The 16,808-nt window shown below is 45.7% G+C and overlaps 1 pseudogene; it reads right to left on the reverse strand.

Annotated features, from left to right (window-relative positions):
• Positions 1–4,855: 4,855 nt before the first annotated feature.
• LOC141114378 (protein FAM171A2-like) lies at positions 4,856–7,499 on the reverse strand (annotated as a pseudogene).
• Positions 7,500–16,808: the final 9,309 nt, after the last annotated feature.

The raw sequence follows: 16,808 nt of genomic DNA on the forward strand, positions 1-16,808 counted from the left end.
TTCTCGCTGGCTCAGGTTAGGTATTCTCTTCCATATGGAGTCATTCTCCTCTGGCCGTGACCTCCATCCTTGTCTGAAGCATCAGTTTGATCCTCCGTGTTCTCCCTTTGGGTTGTGCTTCCAGGTCCCCCTATCTCAGTGGTTCTCAACCTTCCTAGTGCCGTGACCCCTTGATAAAATTTCCCAAGTTGTGGGGACCCCTAACAGTAAAATTATTTTTGCTGGTCGCGTTTGCTGGCACAGTGGCGGCGTTTGTTGGCACAGTGGCAACAATTGATGGGCACAGTGGCTGCACAGTGGGACGTTTGCTGGCACAGTGGCTGCGTTTGGCACAGTGGTAACAATTAAAGGGCACAGTGGCTGCGTTTGATGGCACAGGTGGCAACGTTTGCTGGCACCATGGCGACAATTTATGGGCACAGTGGCTGCGTTTGGCACAGTGGCAACAATTAAAGGGGTCAGTGGCTGCATTTGATGGCACAGTAGCTGCGTTTGATGGCACAGTGGCAAAGTTTGCTGGCACAGTGGCAACGTTTGCTGGCACAGTGGCGACAATTGATGGGCACAATGGCTGCCCTTGGCACAGTGGCAACAATTAAAGGGCACAGTGGCTGCGTTTGATGGCACAGTGGCGGCATTTGCTGGCACAGTGGCGACAATTGTTGGGCACAGTGGCTGTGTTTGATGGCACAGTGGCGACAATTGATGGGCACAGTGGCGACGTTTGCTGGCACAGTGGCGACAATTAATGGGCACAGTGGCTGCGTTTGGCACAGTGGCAACAATTAAAGGGCACAGTTCCTGCGTTTGATGGCACAGTGGAAGCGTTTGCTGGCACAGTGGCGACAATTGATGGGCACAGTGGCTGCATTTGATGGCACAGTGGCGGCGTTTGCTGGCACAGTGGCAACAATTGATGGGCACAATGGCTGCATTTGATGGCACAGTGGCGGCGTTTGCTGGCACAGTGGCGACAATTGATGGGCACAGTGGCTGCATTTGATGGCACAGTTGCAGCGTTTTAATGGGGTTTTTTTTCTGATTGTTTCAGTTTGTTTGCGCCCCCACCACTGATTTATATATAAACGTTGCGGTTGATTCCTCAAAAGTGGTTATTCCGTGCCAGTGCTAGATACACAAAGTGTATAGCTTCCAAACATGTATCTAGCACTGGCACGGAATAACTACTTTTGAGGAACCAACTGGGACGTATATATATATATACTACGTATATATATAAGAACACCTGTGACTTCTGGTAAGTCAGACACACAGGAAAAGCTGACAAGACAACATTTTTTTTTATTATGGAGATATATATCTCCATAATAAAAAAAATTTTGTCTTGTCAGCTTTTCCTGTGTGTCTGACTTACCAGAAGTCACAGGTGTTCTTCTTCTTCAGAAAGTTTCGTTGCCTCCCTCTTGGTACACTCGTCCGCAGCAAGCGGATTTCGGTGGGTGTACAAAGATGTCCGCTTGCCGACTTCTAAGTCTAAGCCTTACTGCGGACGAGAGTACCAAGATGGCGGCGACGGAACGTCACTTCCGTGTAGTCCCTCCTCTCCAGGAAGTGACATCTCGCTGGCCGAGACGGACGGACTCAGGCAGTAACTTCGGGTCTGTCTCGGCCAGCATTCGCGACCCCCTGGAGAATGGGCAATCGACCCCCCAGGGGGTCGCGACCCCCAGGTTGAGAACCGCTGCCCTATCTGGTCATGGGTCCCATCTCATCCATTCATATTTAGGCATTGGTTCTTCAGGCGACTCCTGGGTTTCAGCTGGTCCCCAGTTCACATTGTGTGACCTCTTACTGTTTTCTGTGTTGCTAACCTCTTAGTTGGACTGTATTTGGACATCTTGACTGTATTGGAATTCTTGTGTATCTCAATGAACAAGAAAGAAAATGGGATTTACCTACTTACCGTAAATTCCATTTCTTGAAGTCCAAGAAAAAGATTTTACAGTAAGTACAAGAATACTATTTTAAGTACACATCTGCCATATATGCACATTTCCCCCATGTTTTGTCTCTCTTCTCATCTCTATAACATAGGTTGAGAGGTGTTCTGTAATCTAACAAGAATTTAGGCAGGGCTGACAACACAGCTTGAGTTTCCAGTGCAGTAGAGAAAGTGTTGTCAGCTCACTACAGAACGCTCACTGGATTTCGGGTAGATCAACAGGTATTTTTCTCTACTTGCTGCATTATTAACACCCTCCCACCCAGCCTACAGTCAAATGACGGCCGGACGGGAGCTCTCTCATTCTCGGTGAACATCAGAAGAAAGCACCTTGCGTGCACCGCAAGGGCCGTGCTGCGGCGCGATCGGTCACCGGCTGTTCAACCCATCTGTACAATGTGATTAGCTGTGGCCAATCACAGCTAATAACAATAGTAAACACTGAATAATTAGTTTTCATTCAGAAAAAATGGTTGCTTATAACAGTAAAATTCACTGCTATAAGCAATCATAGCCTGTTTAAAAAAAAAAAAATCCCGATCACCTCCCCAGAGTAGTACAGTCTTACTATGGTAACATTGTATTGCTCTGGTCGCAGTATGTTAAAAAAAATCAATAAAAAAGAAAACAAAATATGAATTTTTTTTTTCATACTGTCACTAGTTATATATCATGCTGTACTGCACTAGTGACAGTATGTTAAAAAAAAAATAAAAATAATGTCCTAATTTTCCAAAAGATTGTGCACAAAATGACAACTTCAACTCGCCATGCCAAATACATTGGACCGTATACTTTCCAAAAAGGGGTCACTTGGGGGATATTTGTACTGTCCTGGCCTCAAAAAATGAGATAGGCCGTCAGTACATCAGGATTGATCAATTTTTAGATATATATGTATACAGTATATATACACTGATTTGAGTTATTTTCACCAAAACAGTATACATTTTGGCCTAAATTTATGAAGAGAGAGAGACTATTTATCTGATGAATGGTGATTAAATACCACCAAAAGAAAGTTCTATTTGTTTGAAAAAAATGATAAAAACTTAATATGGGTACAGTGTTGCATGACTGTGCACTTGTCAAAGTGCGACAGCGCTGAAAGCTGAAAATTGGCCTGGGCAGGAAGGGGGTTAAAGTGCCCGGTATTGAAGTGGTTAAAGAGATAAAACCAGGAAAAATGTGCATATATTGCAGGGATATACTGAATATCTTTTTTTTTATTTTGCCCAGATAAACACTTTAAAATAAGAGACTCCACCCAATATACATTAATTTAGGTTTGATATATATTCGGGAGTGCCTCTGGTGGGAACTATTGCCTCTCACCAGTCACTGTGTGCTGTGCAGCCTACTTTCTTACACACAATGCTTTGACAGTGCAGTGGAAGCAGAGGGTCAAGTGTGTAAACAGTTTCATTCTGTACAATCAGAGGTTTGCATAATTACCTTATATTGTCAAATGTATTGGGATGCCTGCCTTTACACACACACTTTAATGGCATCCCAGTCTTAGTCCGTAGGGTTTAATATTGAGTTGGCTCACCCTTTTCAACTATAACAGCTTCAACTGTTCTGGGAAGGCTGTCCACAAGGTTTAGGAGTGTGTCTATGGGAATGTTTGACCATTCTTCCAGAAGCACATTTGTGAGGTCAGGCAGTGATGTTGTATGAGAAGGCCTGACTCGCAGTCTCCGCTCAAATTCATCCCAAAGGTGTTCTATTGGGTTGAGTTCAGGACTCTGTGCAGGCCAGTCAAGTTCCTACACCCCAAACTCGCTCATCCATGTCTTTATGGACCTTGATTGTGCACTGGTGTGGGACCAGGAAGGGACCATCCCCAATCTGTTCCCACAAAGTTGGGAGCATGAAATTGTCCAAAATGTCTTGCTATACTGACGCCTTAAAGCAGAGTTCCGCCTGGAAAAGAAAAGAAATTAAAAGTCAGCAGCTACAAATACTGCAGCTGCTGACTTTTAAAATAGGGACACTTACCTGTCCAGGGAGCCCACGATGTCCTCACCCAAAGCCAACCCGTCACAGCATCTTAAGTAAGGGAATCAGACAGTAAAGCCTTGCGGCTGCACAGCCTGGTTTCCTACTGCGCATGCGAGAGTCGTGCTGTGTGTTCTGAGTGGTCCTTGCTGTCTTCTGGGACCTGTGTGTCTCCCAAAAGACGGGGGGGGGCGGAGGAGGGGCCGGACATGGCGTAGATCGCCGCCAGATGCTGCAGCGATCTTTTGCCGGAAGTGGGAGCAAATACCTGTATTGGATAGGTATCTGATCCCCCCTCCTCCCTGAAAGGTGCCAAATGGGACACCGGAGGGAACTGGGAACCGGAAAAGCAGAAGTTCCATTTTTGGGTAGAACTCCACTTTAAGAGTTCCCTTCACTGGAACTAAGGGGCCAAGCCCAACCCCACACAATAATCCCCCCTCCAGAAAATGATTTAAACTAATGCACAAACACCTTCGGGATGAATTAGAGCGGAGACTGTGAGCCAGACCCTCTCGTCCAACATCAGTGCCGGACCTCACAAATGCGCTCCTGGAAGAATGGTCAAATATTCCCATAGACACACTCCTAAACCTTGTGGACAGCCTTCCCAGAGGAGTTGAAGCTGTTATAGCTGCAAATTGGGGGCGGGGGGGCAACTCAATATTTGACAATATAGTGTATATTGTAGAGATACTTTGTTGGGTTCAGCTGGGAATCAATGGCTTGTGATCAGACATTCTGAGAACACCACTCACCACGGGCCAGAACCCCTAGGCTGTATACTTCATATGATACTCAATGCTAAACTATGAATGCAGTGTATGTTGAGGCATCCCCACTAGTTTGCAGTACAAACTTTTCTTTTTTTCGCCTTTTATTATTAAGGTTTGTAGCAAACGGCAGTACTATTTAAACATGACAAACACACTTGATTTCTTGTGCTGTTTTTCTTGGGAAATCGCTAGGGGGCTAGCTTCTTGCAATACAAACAGCTTCCCTCTAAGGATCATCTGAACTACATTATCTGGAATGCTTCATAAAAGAAATTGGAATATTTTTAGAAACGTCAAATTTAAAAGACCATAATGCGATGCAAAAAAAGGAGGATCATAAATCCCTCAAGTACCTTAATACTACTGAATGTTTACCAGGATGCATTGCAAGTTATTGGCTAATAAGAAGATGGAAGGGGGTACACAATGGTTACAATGCACTGCAAGAGATACATTAATGCATTGTGATAAGTAGAAGCGGTTTCCATGATAAGATGGGTAGATGGTACCACAATGCAGTGTAGTCAGTAAAACAGTAGTTACATGGCTTCCTTAAATGAGGACCATGGACCAGAATGCATTGCAAGCTATGATCTTCCACACACCTTACACAAACAAAACACTAGGACCACAAAGCATGAGTTACTGGGAGATGCCATGGGCCATTAGGATGCCCTGCTACATCAGAACCTACATAGAGGACATAATGATGAAACCAAAAGATTCTCCATGTTCCAGCGAGCTTGGCCTGCTTCTCTTGTCCTTGTATTACTATTTAAAGGGAAATAGAAGACAACGTCAAGGTTAAAAGTCCACTGTTATCAATGATCTGCTCTACCTCTGTAAAGAGGGGGCTAGTCACACTGAGGGTCTCACCATGAAGTGTCATAGACTCCCAGTTACCAGAGGACCATAAAGCACCTGTGTATGTATGTAAGGAATATTGCAAGTGTGTATTATATACATGGGTGCATGTTAGTAATTGTGTTGGCTGTATGTGTGTAGATGTGTGGGTATGTTTCTGGATGTATATAGATCACGGTGCCTCTGGTCTTCCACACAGGAACTCTCCAATGCTGGGGCCGTGCCTCGAGGTTAGGGGAGAGAAGGGGGCAGGGGCTTTCATTCTCCGGCCCGGCCTTCGCATTCAGGGGCCATTCCTGCGTTTTCTCCCTGCAGTCCTTTGAGGGGTATGTCCTATACACAGAACGAGAATTGAGAAATCCCTCATTATTTTACATTAAACACCATCAGGGGTCTCTCTTCTCTCTTTTGCCAGGGGCTCTTCTTATCTTGGTCATCCCCACCTTCAGATTGGTCATTAAGGTCCTCATCTGGGCTGGTCATTGAATCCCTTCGAAGTTCGCTAGTGCTGCTGTGGGAACTGTCTCCTCGGCTGCGCCCTCTCCTGTTCATAACCAGGCAAGATTCAGAAGCCTCATCCAGAAGCGGGGTGAGTGAGCTGTCTTCGGGCGAGCAACCACCACCAGTCCGACTCTCGCTGAGGCTCTGTTCTCCTTCTTCAGCAAAGACCAGCTTAGAGTAGGTCAAAGAAGAAGGTTGATGTTGAGACCTCCCACCTCTTCCTTCTTCTGGTCCAGGTTTTACTTTAATCTCATTAACATCCACACCTGAGTCCAGACTAGCATCATTACTGCGTGTCTTATCACCAGCCTGCAGGTCTATGTAAGAGTGACAAACCTGGCTGGAACGTCCATCTAAAGACACAAACCAGGCTCCAGGGTGGGGCTTCACGCCAAGTTCCAAAAGCTTCTTCTCTGTGAGCGCTTGCAGTTCTCCGTTCAGTTGGTGGATTCATTAAAAACCACAGGGATGGTGACCGATCCACTCATTTGAGAAGAGTGGTTGCTCCAGCCTTTTCCCTCCTGTTCTTGTCCTGAGCCAGTGGGCCCTCCTTGTTGGTAGTTGTGACCTTGCTGAAGCAACTGTTGACGTTGAGCATGATCTTGAGGGGCAAAATGGTGGGCATGCGAAGCTTGTGATGACACAGAATCACTTTCAGATTGCTCTTCACTCTGCCCTGCTGGATTGTCTTCTGATGATAACCTTACATAATGAGCTGGAATCACCAAAGTGGGCATGGCATGTCTGTACCCTCCCTCCTTCATGTGGTCAATGGATCCACAAAATATCAGCTGTCCAGGTTGAGTCAAAGAAGTGGGACGTGACAGTGGATCTGCTGATTGGGTCATCAAATAATCTGGTGGTTTAGAGTCACCGATCACATGTTTAAAGGGGGGTGGTAGCGGAGGAGGTGATGGAGGTGGATCTCTATTTCCTCCTCTACCTCCTCTCCTTCTCTGCTGCCCCTTCCCTCCAACTCCATAGTTCCTTTTCAGGTCTTCTGACTCCAGCAGGTCACAAGAGCGGGCTGACTTTAGTGGGTAATCTTCTCAAGGTCCTGGCCTTAAAGGAAGAGTATCTGTAGAATGTTGGTTGGAGGAACGCCCACCAGATTTACAAAAGTCTTCACGGGAGGAATAGGCAGAGCATAGGACTGGAGTTCGAAGATCACTATCAGCTGTGGATGTAGAGTCCAGGTGGCTGGTGCTAATGAGGTTAAGGCGGGAGGTCGAGGTAGCCTGGTCCTGCTTTGGCTCAGAGAGGCCAGGAAGCTGCAGTTTGTGATGCTGTTGTCTTGGCTTCAGACATCGACGCCTGCAAACAAAAAAAAAGTCGTGAGAAATGGAACCAAACCATAAGGGTGTTATGAGCAAGACCATGTGTAGATGTGATTCCTAAAACTGTAATACTGGGAGAAGAATGTGAGTAAACAAAGCTGCATTAATATATGCTTTGCTTGCTTCATGCTTTGGCTGTCTTCCTCCATGCTTATAGTAGACCCAAACTAAAAAAGTGAATATTTACTATTGTACATCTAGATATGTTAATTGTGTCTAAGCAGCACGTTTACTGTCAGGCTTCATAAGGTAAATAAATGGCCTACACATATAGCAAGGGCGATATTCGACTTTGATCATATATATTGTGTATGTTTTGTTTTCTTTCTTTTTGTACACATAAAATCTAAAATAAAGAACAAAAATAATAAAAAAATCTGCATAGTTTGTTCTTCTCTACAGTCACCCCTTATCTGCATAGGCAGTTTTTTGATGAAGGTGAACTAATGCTTACACTGTGAGTTTATTTTTGTTCAATTAGCGGGCTCAAAATTCAGCTCCCCACATCCACAAAAGTGATGTGAAATCATGAATCTCCCCCGCAGGACTGTTCAACAGAGGTTTGTTGTTAGACCGGTTTCTGTTGAACAGGGAGGGCTACACATGGCAGGTTCCTGCTTTACCCTTCAAACTGCTGAGATAAGATATGCTTGTGTGTGCTTCATTAACGTGTTTGTTAACCCAAAAAAACCCCCCACAGATTCAGTTCCTTTAAAGCATGTTACACAGCACAGTGCTTGTGCTGTGTAATTTGGCCCCCTGTAACACCTGGCTAATCGTGCCTGGCTATACCCTTCCCTCTGCAAACAGACCACAATAATCATGGCTGCTGAGCCCCTGACATCGTGGTCTGTTTGCGTGCCTCCGATCCGCAGCCTGCTATCCTGTGTCTGTCTCCTCTGTCCCCCCCCCCTTTGCGTGCCACCTAGTGACAGTGCCGCCCCATCCCCCTCCTGCTGCAACAATAATAAACATATCTATATACTGTCCGTTCTGTATGCTAATAGAGTGCCCCGCTGTTTTTGTGTTTCCTTAAAAAAATACCTCCTTCATATCTCACAGTGGCTCCCGGCGATCACGTGACCAGCCGTGTCTCGTCTCTCCTCTCCTCCTCACGTCCCGCTGACGTCAGTGGGGAAACCTTGGCCCCACCCGCTGCTTCTGCAAGACGGGCAGAGAGGAGACACAGCTGGTTACATGAGCACCGGGAGCTGCCATGAGATATGGTGAAGGAGATATTTTTTTAATGAAACACAGAGACAGGGGGACACTCTATTAGGATACAGACTGGATAGTGTATATTACTGAAAGTGGGTTAAAAATCACTTTAAGGCTACATTAAGATGACCAAATAGTGGCCAGAGGTGGCCGCTGGCAAAAATAAGTAGATTCTTGCTGGCGGTTGTAAATGCTGCCCGCGCACACTGGGGAGATTTTCTAAAATCTCCCCAGTGTAAAAATTTCAGGGCGGATCTTAAACAGCAAGGGGTGTGTCCTTGACAGGAAGGCGTGGGCACATATTTAAATTAGAGGGTGCAGGAGTTTAGTCAGGCCTAGGGCAGCACAAAACCTAAATACACTACTGCCTGTAGGTAATAAGTATGGTCAGTTTGCATTTAGTATGAAATCATGTTAAGTGGAAATGTAGCAAATGATGTGCATCAATAGGAAACTTTAAAAAATTAAAAATGACTTTTGCTATATTTGAACTGAAAACATGTTTGTTGTATAGGTTTCCCCTATTATAACCACTTACTTCAAGAGTCCTGTAGAGAATAATAGAACATGATGAAGTTGATTTACTAAAACTGAAGTGTGCAAAATCTGGTGCAGCTGTACATGGTAGCCAAACAGCTTCTAACTTCAGCTTGTTCTATTAGGCTTTGACAATAAAAACTGGAAGCTGATTGTTTTTTATGCAGAGCTGCACCAGATTAACGATGAACTGCAGTCTGCTGACAAGAGAAGATGAGCAGGAGCTATGTCTCAGAAACTTTGTTGAAGTTTTAAAGGGCATATCGCTTACATTTAATCCATTTAATTGATAAAAGTTAAAGCTATTTTTTTTTTAATTATATTGTATATCATGGCATGTAAGGATTTATTCATGACAGATAAGTCTGTTGTAAACTATTATACAGAGAAATGCAGCGCATATCAGGGCTCAATAAAACATAACAGATGTGATATAAAGTCCATATAAATCCAAAAAACAAGAATCAATAACAGTCCCAGCAGGCAAGGATTTCACGTGAGAAAATTTCAATGCAAGAGTGACTTTCCCTCCACCTCCAGAGCAATCGCTTTGCTCACCTCTAAGTGCGGACCACTGAACTAACAGATGGTCAACAACGCATGTCACATACGGGTACAACCTCCAGAAAGGGTCCAGGTCCACCGACTGATATCCCAATGGGTAAGTATGGTAAGAGAAAAGCAAATCTAAGTGCTCACTAGTATCATAATTTTTGCAACGTTTTTATTAATAAAGGATGGCTACTCACAAGGGCTTCAATGTACAGCGCATAACAGAGCAGACGCTGAGGATGTGTATATCGGGTGACGTCAGGACGTGGCTCCTCCCCGTACGCGTTACGTTCACAAGAACTTCGTCAACGGGGTGGAGCCAACCAGCGTCACCCGTCCTCTTATAAGCATACTGATCGTCATGGAAACATGAGGTAAATGGAGGCAGCGGCAATAGCCACTTGGAACCAGAGGTACCACTGTCATGCAGCATATCCACAGACAGGAAATAGCAATCTTACATTGCCAAAGAGACTGAAGGCAGTAAAAATACTGACCCCTACTGGCCGTTTCATAGAAGGCAGCACAAATAACAATCCATTTACAAAAAGTAGACATTACCACCCGCTGTCATCCTTTACATCCACACATCCTATAACAACATACCCAAAGACAAAAAAAAAAACATGATCATAAAAATTCATTAAAATTCATTTAAAAATTCATAAAAAAGGGGATATAAAATATGTTAAAATACTACCTATACTAAATACTATCAGAGATGAAACAATTCAAGTCAAAGTCGACATTTAACCCATCAGGTTTTAAAACCTTGGCCTCAAAAATCCAGAATGATTCTCTATGGCTTAGGCGACGGATATAGTTAAAAAATGATCAATTGACCGGATCAGCTACATCTTACATGCAGAGCAGGCTGTCTGCAGGTACCAGCCGTCGCAGTTGTACTGCGGCAACATGGCTCGGCTGAGCGAATCGCCGTCATGTTACGCCACTCCCTCTGGTGGCCACTAGGGGCGCGCGCCCGCAGCTCACCCCTGGAGCCAATGTGAGTAACCGCCGGGCTCCCGTGATCGCTCGTAACATGGCGAGAACCAGGATCTCTGTGTGTAAACACAGAGATCCCAGTTCTCTGAGGGGAAAAGTGACAGATCGTCTGTTCATACAAAGTATGAATAGCGATCTGTCATCTCCCCTAGTCAGTCCCCTCCCCCCTTCAGTTAGAACACACACTAGGGAACACAATTAACCCCTTGATCGCCCCCTAGTGTTAACCCCTTCACTGCCAGTGACATTTTTACAGTAATCAATGCATTTTTATAGCACTGATCACTGTATTAATGCCAATGGTCCCAAAAATGTGTCAAAAGTGTCCGATGTGCCCGCCATAATGTCGCAGTCACGATAAAAATCGCAGATCACCGTCATTACTAGTAAAAAAAAAATTATAATAATAAAAATGCTATAAATCTATCCCCTATTTTGTAGACTGTGAAGGTATGCGAGGTGAGGTCATCGATAATCGGTATATTCCACCTTGCATTTGTTCTATTGTCAGAGACTGAACCGTAATCCGGCCCGGATTTTTCCAGCCTCTGTGGCAGGCTTGGTTCCGGTCCGGGTCTTCTGGTCCACTTGAGTCCACTTGAGTCCATGCTCAGGTGGACTTTAAATGACCAGGAAGAGAGCACAGCAGTGCTCTCGCCTGAGATTCAGAAGGGAATCTGAGAGAGAGGAGCCCTGTTTGTTTGGATTGAAAACAAAGGTTTGCTTTACCTCATGTTTTGTGGGTGATGGGGACCAGCCCCACACCGTATAGAGAGCAGTGTACTGTTTAGTTTAGCGCCGGATGGCAAGGATTTGTTTTACTATTTTGTTTATTTTTATGACTTTGCAAACCACCTGTAAATAGAGATTGCAACCCGCCAGATTTTAAAGAAACTGCCTGTACGCTGACCTTCATTTCATGAAAAGGTGATCCCCACGAGCTAATCTCCCCACAAGACACTATAACTTTTGCACAAACCAATCAATATACGCTTATTGCGATTTTTTTTTTTTTTTTACCAAAAATATGTAGAAGAATACATATCGACCTAAACTGAGGAAAAAAATTGTTTTTTTTATATATATATATTTTTAGGGGATATTTATTATAGCAAAAAGTAAAAAATAATGTGTTTTTTTTTCAAAATTGCCACTCTTTTTGTGTTTATAGCGCAAAAAATAAAACCGCAGAGGTGATCAAATACCACCAAAAGAAAGCTCTATTTGTGGGAAAAAAAAGGACGGCAACTTTGTTTGGGTGCAACATCGCACGACCGCGCAATTGTCAGTTAAAGCGACACAGTGCCGAATCTCAAAAAGTGCTCTGGTCGGGAAGGGGGTAAAATCTTCCGGGGCTGAATAGGATAGATAGGTAATTGTTGCCCACTCTAACAGCAAATAGTTGGATCAAGAAACGTGTCTTCTTTTGTATTTAGCCAACCCCCTGATACATGGTCGTACATTACTCATGGTTATCACACTTAACTATGAATCACTGCTGATTAGGGATGAGCTTGATGTTCCAGTTGAACGCAAGTTTGACTCAAACATCGGGCATTCCCACATTCAACGAACAGCCAATATTATGAGGCGTTCGCAGGAAATTCAAGTATGCGGAATGCCCCCCATAATGCACTGCGAGATTCCGATAAGTCCCCTTGCCCGCAGGCCCCCACAACCACCAGGCAAGGGTTGAGGGGACAAGGTGCTTTGGGGGGACCCCAAAGCACCCTCCCCATGTTAAGGGCTAGCGGCCTGGTATGGTTCAGGAGGGCTGCTTGCTCGGATACGGGTCTGGTGTGGATTTTGGGGGAGACCCCACACCATTTTTTTTTTAATTTTGGCGTGGAGTTCCCCTTAATATCCATACCAGACCCGAAGGGCCTGGTATGGATTTTGTGGGGGACCCCACGCTGTTTTTTTTTTTAAATTTTGGCGTAGAGTTCCCCTTAATTACCATACCAGACCCAAAGGACCTGGTATGGACTGGGGGGGGACCCATGCTGATTTTTTTCATTTTTTATCTATATTGCCGGGACTCGACAATACATTACAGCCGCAAGCAATTTTAAATTACATTTTTTCCTTTAGAAATGTAATTTTGCTGCGACACAGTAAAACACATGAGAAAGGTGCACCACTTTACAGGCAGACTAAGGGGACCCCCCAGGCACGATATTTAAAGGAATATCTCTTTTTTATTGTTTCACTTTAAGCATTATTACAATCACTGCTCCTGAAAAAATGGCCATTTTAAAACCTTTTTTTTGCATTGATACATGTCCCCTGGGGCAGTATTTGGGTCTCCAAACACTTTTTATGGCAATAACTTGCATATGAGCCTTTAAAATGAACATTTTTAATTTTTTTCCCCTTTCGTCTTTCAGTACAGCCACCATGAGAGATAATCTCCTCCTCTTCCTCGAGGAAACACTGCGCCAGCCCATAAATTCTTACTTCCCCCTGCCAGACCTCAGTATTATGCCCTGTACACACGGTCGGACTTTGTTTCGGACATTCCGACAACAAAATCCTAGGATTTTTTCCAACGGATGTTGGCTCAAACTTGTCTTGCATACACACGGTCACACAAAGTTGTCGGAAAATCCGATCGTTCTAAACGCGGTGACGTAAAACACGTACGTCAGGACTGTAAACGGGGCAGTGGCCAATAGCTTTCATCTCTTTATTTATTCTGAGCATGCGTGGCACTTTGTCCGTCGGATTTGTGTACACACGATCGGAATTTCCGACAACGGATTTTGTTGTCAGAAAATTTTATATCCTGCTCTCAAACTTTGTGTGTCGGAAAATCCGATGGAAAATGTGTGATGGAGCCTACACACGGTGGGAATTTCCGACAACAAGGTCCTATCACACATTTTCCGTCGGAAAATCCGACCGTGTGTATGGGGCATAAGTGTTTCCTCCAGCGGGGAGACACTGAGCAAGGAGCCAGGCCGGTCAGTCAGGGAGACTGTGGCTAGTAGTTTTTTCTGATTCTGTAAAGGGGAGCAGGGGCTTCCTAGGAGCAAGGGGGGTACTTACCCTCTATTCAGTTGCCACCCCATCCTAGTCGAGTGTGGCTACAGGTAGCGGGGGACTCCTATCGCATCCATAGGGCCGCGGCAAGCAGGCGTTCGGCTTTTCCTGTACACTGTACAGGCCGCTCTTTTTTTTTGGAACTAGGCGGGCTGGACGACGGGCGACGTCATTTCCAGCGGTAGGGCGAGTGCTTGCCTTTGACCCGTGACTTCCGGTTCCGGGTCGGGGAGCTGATAGGGAAGCCAGGCACAAGCTGGAGATGAGTCTGGAACGCGCACAGGCAGCGTGAGACTCGGTAGTAGCAACCACCTGCAGTCACGTCGGAAGCGGATGCTCAACCAACGGACACTACCTCCAGCCTTCCTAAGGTAAGAGTGCCCTGGGGAAGGGTACTCTCTATCTAGGATTGCCCCTCCATGTATAGTTCCTGTCATGGGGGGGCAGACCCTCTGGGTAGTCAGGGGAGGGAGGCTCAGATCCCCACAGGTTAAGCAGGGTCTAATGCACTCCCAGGGTTGTATCCTAGTATTTAAAGTGACGAAATTTTAGGTATTTTTTTCATGTATTTGAGAAAGCTACAGAGAAGTCTAAATCAACACATAGCTCTAAAAAGAAGTGTGCCTCCTGCAGGGACACATTAGGGGAGTCATGGACAAAGGTCTTGTGTAGGGACTGCATAGACTCCCTTGTTAAAGAGAGGGACTCTGAACAGGAATCAGGACTAGCAGCCTCAATAAAAGAGCTCTCGTCAACCTTTTCTTCATTTAAAGCCTTATGTGAGAGGTTTCAGCCTCCCATTAATCCAGCTCCCCAGGATACAACCCCGCCTCAGGCTCAGGGCTCTGCTCCTGCCCAACCTGCAACTTCAGTTAGGGCAGAGAATGCTCCAGGCCCTTCCGGAGTTGAACAGAGACAGCCAGACAGTTCCTCCTCCGATTCTCAGGAAGGTTCAGAGGGGGAGGACCAGGACGGGGAGTCCAGGAAATCCTCCAGATAGAAATTGCCCTGGATGAGGTAGAGGACCTCTTAGGGGCTATATATACAACCCTCGGTATTCAGGCGGACAAGTAACCCCTGACCCTCCATGACCAAATGTACAAGGGCTTGGGGGAACAAAAGAAAAAGGTTTTCCCAGTACATGAGGTACTGGTTGAAATGATTAAAAAGGAGTGGCAAGATCCTGAAAGAAAGCCCTTTTTTTCTAGATCCCTAAAGAGAAGATTCCCATTCTCAGAGGATCCAGCATCCATCTGGATTAAAAATCCCAAGTTAGATGCCGCCTTCTCCCAGGTCTCCAGACACACGAATCTGGTGTTTGAGGACATGGGGGCTTTGGCAGATGTCATGGATAAGAGAATAGACTCTCTCCTTAAAAAAACTTGGGACTCAGCAATTGGCATCTAAATCCTGAATTAGCTGTCACAGTTGTGACTCGCAATCTGGAGCACTGGCTCTCCCAGATCCAAGAACATATTGAAGCTGGAACGGCCAAAGAAACCATTCTATCTTCTTAACCCTACGATTCTGCGAGGTATCGCCTACATAGCGGATGCCTCAGCAGAATCAGTCCGCATGTCGGCCAGATCAGCGGCTTTAGCCAATCCTGCCAGGAGAGCCCTCTGGCTAAAAACTTGGCCAGGCGATAGCGCCTCTAAGGTCAAGTTGTGCGGGATAACTTTAACGGAAGACCTCTTTGGCCCAGGTTTAGAGACCATCTTGGACCGCACAGCAGACAGGAAGAAATCCTTCCCACTTAAGCGGAAAACCCCAGCACAAACAAAGAAGGGGTTTCGTCCGCAAAGATGTAAAGAAACTCCAAAGCCGGAAGGGCAAAAGAGATCTTGGGGTCAAAAAGGCAAGGGCAGAGAAGGGGCAATTTATTTGCCCTCCCGAGCAGCCTCGTAAAAGCCAATGACTTCCCAACCACAGTGGGTGGAAGACTGGGGGCCCTCCTCCCACAGTGGGAGACAATATCCCCCAACCAGTTTATCCTAATGGTTATAAGAAGGGGGTACCTCCTCAAATTCACAAGTCTTTCCTCGCGGAGATTCCTTGTTACGCACCTACCCAGGTGCACGACAAAGGCCGAGGCTCTGTTGGGAGCACTGAGAGATCTGGAAGATCAGAATGTGGTTCACAGAGTACCAAAGGCAGAGGAGGGAGAGGGATTCTATTCACACATCTTCGTAGTGAAAAAACCCACAGGATAATTCAGATTGATTCTGAATTTAAAACCCCTGAACAGGTCAGTGACATACAAAAGATTCCGTATGGAGACAATTTTCACAGTCAGAGCCCTGCTACCCCACAACTGCTTTATGGTATCGCTGGACCTAAGGGACGCGTATCTATACGTCCCTATAGCAGAGGCCTCGCAGAGGTTTCTTCGGCTAGCAGTAGACTTAGGTGGAACAACGGTACACCTACAGTTTCAAGCACTCCAATTCGGGCTATCCTCCTCGTCCCGCATTTTTACCAAGGCCTTGGCGGAAGCTATGGCCTTTCTCCGACTCCAGGGAATATCAATAATAGCCTACCTGGACGACCTGTTACTATTTGCAGCGTGCCCAGTACAGTTAGCCAAAGATCTCGAGCTAACAAAGAAGGTCCTCACAGGACTAGGGTGGCTGCTGAACTTAGAGAAGTCCAGCTTGATTCCCTCACAACGCATCACGTACCTAGGTTATCTGCTGGACTCAACACTATTGAGAGTGTTTCTTCCGACAGCAAAGGTACTAAAGCTGGACAGAGCAGTAGCCTCTCTCCAGTGCAACAATCAGGTCTCCATAAGATTTCTGATGTCAGCACTGGGTCTGTTAACCTCTACCCTCCCAGCAGTGCAGTGGGCAGGTCTGCACTTTCGTCCCTTGCAGTCCTTCGTCCTAAAGGTGTGGGATCACAGTTAGAAAGATCTAGACACCCTAGTGCATGTTCCACACCAAGTAAAGAGATCTCTCTGGTGGTGGAGGAAGGTTGCAAACCTGTCGCAGGGTCGTCTGTGGTTCATCC

This window comes from Aquarana catesbeiana, linkage group LG12 (assembly GCF_042186555.1).
Source record: "Aquarana catesbeiana isolate 2022-GZ linkage group LG12, ASM4218655v1, whole genome shotgun sequence".
NCBI lineage: Eukaryota > Metazoa > Chordata > Amphibia > Anura > Ranidae > Aquarana > Aquarana catesbeiana.